We start from the raw sequence: 5,000 nt of genomic DNA, 5'->3' as shown, positions 1-5,000 counted from the left end.
TAAGGGAACTCCTCGATGGTTCACAGTAGCTACTTTGTGTTTGGACTTGATAAATTTTATATTGTTGAGAACTTTCCACCCATATGGATTGTGACTGCATAGGGGGCCTGGTGATGAAGACGGAGGACAGTCAGTTCACACTCAGTAGGTGTGCTAACACTAAAAATTAAAAAATAAAAATTTTAATAAAAAAAATTCAACCGACTTCCAACTCAAAAATTAACCTAAACTAAAAAGCAAAAAATAACATCTTACCTATGTGCTACCTTCTGATCAGTTTGAAGGCGGTGCCAATTCAGTGTCCACAGAAATTGTGTAATTTAAGCGGCTTGAATTAAAACATCACTGGCTTGGCACCGCCTTCAAACTGATCAGAAGGTAGCACATAGGTAAGATGTTATTTTTTGCTTTTTAGTTTAGGTTAATTTTTGAGTTGGAAGTCGGTTGAATTTTTTTTATTAAAATTTTTTTTCATGTCAGGATCATGATGATGATGATGGCATCCTGGAGAAATTGAGGGGAACTTTCGAAAATCGTAACGACGGCTAGTGAGTGCGTTTGTTAGTGTTTTCATAAGGTATTTTAAACCACTACAATTTTATGAAGGTCTGGAGTTGGTCTGATGATGGAGCCGAAACACAGACCAGTACCTTTTGTTTGGGCTTGATTTATTTGTTGGCAGTTAAGGGAACTCCTCGACGGTTCACAGTAGCTACCTTATGTTTTGACTTGATAATTTTGTGTTGATGAGAACTTTCCACCTTGGATAGGTTGTGACTGTATTAGGGGTCTGGTGACGAAGATGAAGGGGAGTTAAGGGAACTCCTCGACGGTTCACAGTAGCTACCTTGTGTTTGGACTTGATGAACCATATGGATTGTGACTGCATAGGGGGTCTGGTGATGAAGACGGGGGACAGTCACCATTCACGTTTTTCTCAATATTCATATTACGTGTGGATAAAGGGGCAGTGAACAACAACAACAACAACAACAACAACAACAACAACTAGTCGAGTAGAAAGTGTAGAAAAAGTTGTTCACGAAACACCTCCCCATCCGCCAAAACCCCCCCAAACCGCGGCGGCGGCGACCGCCCCCCACCCCCCCCCCCCCCCCCCCCCCCCCTCCGAGTCATTTTCGTAGTCGAAAATGTTTTTCCGGCCCGTTTTCGGGACACACAATAAACGAACGGCTCGATTTTTTGATTCGTTCAAAATAACACATACACATGTACACAGATTGCGCCGTCAGCGCGTTTACTACTATGACAGGGTCGTGGCGCGTCGACGTTTGAGGTGATTGTGTGAGAGTCTGGTGGCGCTCGCTTTTCTTCTCGGGTGTCGACGTGACACGGCGCGTGTTGTGCGTGTGCGCGCGTTATCGTGTTTTTGCGATACGTTTGAATTGAATATATACGTGTACGTACGTACATGTTAATATATTAATTTATATGTGTGTGTACGTATGTATATATACGAATGTACAACGTGGTGCGTGCGCGCGCGTACGTTCAAAAAAAAAAAAAACAACGGCGTTGCAACCGACGGAATCGCGTTTGACGCTTTTCCACACCCCGTGTAGTATGTATAATCGTCGTACGGCGAGAAATTCACAAACCACGGTGTCGGTAGCTTGATTTACTGTGTGCGGGGCGGCATCGTGTGTCGCCCTGGAACAATGTGTACTCCCAACTTGATTGAGCAATCAGAGAGTCTGGATGACGGTCTCTCACACTCCGGGCGACGACCCACGTGTGGTTTTCCGCAGAGTCACTGTTAAAACACTTACGGCTTCACTCTAGCAGTGGAGCGCCGTGTGTGGTATGTACGTCTCGTTCATAGAACGTTCAAGTTTCTTTGGGACCCGACGACAGCACTGCGAGAGTGTCTAATGGCATACTTTTCTGTGCGGTCGGAGGACGTGTCCTGTGAGATTGCGTCGTGTACGCTCTTCTTGCACAATGTCGGGCACCGCGCCGCGCTCCGTTCGCCGGAGCCGTGGCGCGATCACGTGCTTCAGAGGCCCTCTGCCACGCACGCACACCACCACCCACTCCCCCGCCTGTCGCGTGCGACGTGTGTCCGTCGAGCTTCCGGGTTGGGGACGAAGTGTGGGTGTGTGTTTGTGGGTCGTGTGGCGGGGGGAAGAGAGCTTAGATAATAATATCAATATCTGCTCCCTGGTTGATCCTGCCAGTAGTTATATGCTTGTCTCAAAGATTAAGCCATGCATGTCTCAGTGCAAGCCGTATTAAGGCGATACCGCGAATGGCTCAATATATCAGTTTTGGTTCCTTAGATCTTACTCGGTTACTTGGATAACTGTGGTAATTCTAGAGCTAATACATGCAATCAGAACTCTGACCAGTGATGGGACGAGTGCTTTTATTAGATCAAAACCAATCGACGGAGGGCCTCGCGTCCGAAGTCGTTAATTTTGATGAATCTGGATAACTTTTGCCGATCGCACGGTCCAGTACCGGCGACGCATCTTTCAAATGTCTGCCTTATCAACTTTCGATGGTAGTTTCTGCGACTACCATGGTTGTCACGGGTAACGGGGAATCAGGGTTCGATTCCGGAGAGGGAGCCTGAGAAACGGCTACCACATCCAAGGAAGGCAGCAGGCGCGCAAATTACCCACTCCCGGCACGGGGAGGTAGTGACGAAAAATAACGATACGGGACTCTTACGAGGCCTCGTAATCGGAATGAGTACACTTTAAATATTTTAACGAGGAACAATTGGAGGGCAAGTCTGGTGCCAGCAGCCGCGGTAATTCCAGCTCCAATAGCGTATACTAAAATTGTTGCGGTTAAAAAGCTCGTAGTTGCATTTGTGCGCCGCGCTGTCGGTGCACCGCATCCGCGGTGATACTGACACGTCTGCGGAGCATATCGTCGGTGAGCCGTCGTTAACGCGACGGTTCAATATCAAAATCCTATCGCGGTGCTCTTCGTTGAGTGTCGAGATGGGCCGACAATTTTACTTTGAACAAATTAGAGTGCTCAAAGCGGGCTCAAAATGCCGCTTGAATATTTCGTGCATGGAATAATAGAATATGATCTCGGTTCTATTTTGTTGGTTTTCAGAACTCCGAGGTAATGATTAATAGGGATAACTGGGGGCATTCGTATTGCGACGTTAGAGGTGAAATTCTTGGATCGTCGCAAGACGAACATCAGCGAAAGCATTTGCCAAAGGTGTTTTCATCAATCAAGAACGAAAGTTAGAGGTTCGAAGGCGATTAGATACCGCCCTAGTTCTAACCGTAAATATGTCATCTAGCGATCCGCCGACGTTACTACAATGGCTCGGCGGGCAGCTTCCGGGAAACCAAAGATTTTGGACTCCGGGGGGAGTATGGTTGCAAAGCTGAAACTTAAAGGAATTGACGGAAGGGCACCACCAGGAGTGGAGCCTGCGGCTTAATTTGACTCAACACGGGAAATCTCACCAGGCCCGGACACCGGAAGGATTGACAGATTAACAGCTCTTTCTTGATTCGGTGGGTGGTGGTGCATGGCCGTTCTTAGTTGGTGGAGCGATTTGTCTGGTTAATTCCGGTAACGAACGAGACTCTAGCCTGCTAAATAGGCGTCGTCATTTAGGTGTGCGCGACTCCGGTCGCGCAACTCACTGGCGGCGTATTAAAGTTCTTCTTAGAGGGACCGGCGTCTTCGAGGCGCACGAGATTGAGCAATAACAGGTCTGTGATGCCCTTAGATGTCCTGGGCCGCACGCGCGCTACACTGAAGGAATCAGCATGTTCTCCCTGGCCTAGAGGCCCGGGCAACCCGTTGAAACTCCTTCGTGCTGGGGATTGGGGTTTGCAATTATCCCCCATAAACGAGGAATTCCTAGTAATCGCGGGTCATAAGCCCGCGATGATTAAGTCCCTGCCCTTTGTACACACCGCCCGTCGCTACTACCGATTGAATGATTTAGTGAGGTCTTCGGACCGACACGCGGTGGCTTCACGGCCGTCGGCGTTGCTGGGAAGTTGACCAAACTTGATCATTTAGAGGAAGTAAAAGTCGTAACAAGGTTTCCGTAGGGGAACCTGCGGAAGGATCATTAACGTACCGCGTACGCACATGTTTGCGTTTGCGCGTGCTCGTGTTGTCAGAGACGCACCGATCTAACCTCACTCACTCACTCACTCACTCACTCACTCGCTCACTCGTACCACCCAACAAAACGACAACGCATGTGCACAACAAAAAACGAGAAAACGAAAACCATTACCCTGGACGGTGGATCACTTGGCTCGCGGGTCGATGAAGAACGCAGTTAACTGCGCGTCATAGTGTGAACTGCAGGACACATTTGAACATCGACATTTCGAACGTACATTTCGGTCCGTGGAGAAACATCCAGGACCACTCCTGTCTGAGGGCCGGCTGCATAAATACACACACCACACTGTCCACACAGTGCGACACGTGGCGCGTCCGGTGCAGTGCGTGCGTGCGCCGTTCGACGAGAGTGTCTCTCGATCGGCGGCGGCGCACGCGCTCCGCAGGTCCGCTCAAAAATATCACACGTGTGTGCGTGTGCGTGCGTCCGTGCGCGCTCGTCCCACCGACCCTTCCGTTTACGGTGAATCTGTGGCGACGTACGCGCGCACGTGTACGTGCGTGCCGCTGACGCGCACGCGTAGGCGGACTCGACGTCCGGACTCGCGCGGCGGCGCCGTGCGCTCTCGCGGCGCGCCCCTCTCGCCTCGCGGCGGGGGAGCGCGCTCGCGTGCGCGAACGGCGCCGTCGAGCCGACGGATATCGCGTCTGCCTCCACTTTTATCGTTGGCCTCAGATCAGGGAGGATCACCCGCCGAATTTAAGCATATTAGTAAGCGGAGGAAAAGAAACTAACCAGGATTTCGTCAGTAGCGGCGAGCGAACGCGAATCAGCCCAGCACTGAATCGCGCGGCTTTAACGGTCGCGGGAGATGTGGTGTTCGGGAGGTTCCGCTATCTCGCCGTCGCCGCTCCCGTCA

The 5,000-nt window shown here is 50.3% G+C and overlaps 2 non-coding genes across 2 annotated transcripts; both read left to right on the top strand.

The window, feature by feature from the left end:
- Positions 1–2,178: 2,178 nt before the first annotated feature.
- Positions 2,179–4,081, top strand: LOC128199023 (small subunit ribosomal RNA). The gene has a single exon (XR_008251727.1). It is a non-coding gene; the product is annotated as a small subunit ribosomal RNA (ribosomal RNA).
- A 165-nt stretch (positions 4,082–4,246) lies between these two features.
- LOC128199119 (5.8S ribosomal RNA) lies at positions 4,247–4,403 on the top strand. The gene has a single exon (XR_008251796.1). It is a non-coding gene; the product is annotated as a 5.8S ribosomal RNA (ribosomal RNA).
- Positions 4,404–5,000: the final 597 nt, after the last annotated feature.

This window comes from Bicyclus anynana, chromosome 18, assembly GCF_947172395.1.
Source record: "Bicyclus anynana chromosome 18, ilBicAnyn1.1, whole genome shotgun sequence".
Taxonomy (NCBI): domain Eukaryota; kingdom Metazoa; phylum Arthropoda; class Insecta; order Lepidoptera; family Nymphalidae; genus Bicyclus; species Bicyclus anynana.
The sequence above is the reverse complement of the archived record's forward strand: the minus strand, read 5'-3'. Positions and strand labels throughout refer to the sequence as shown.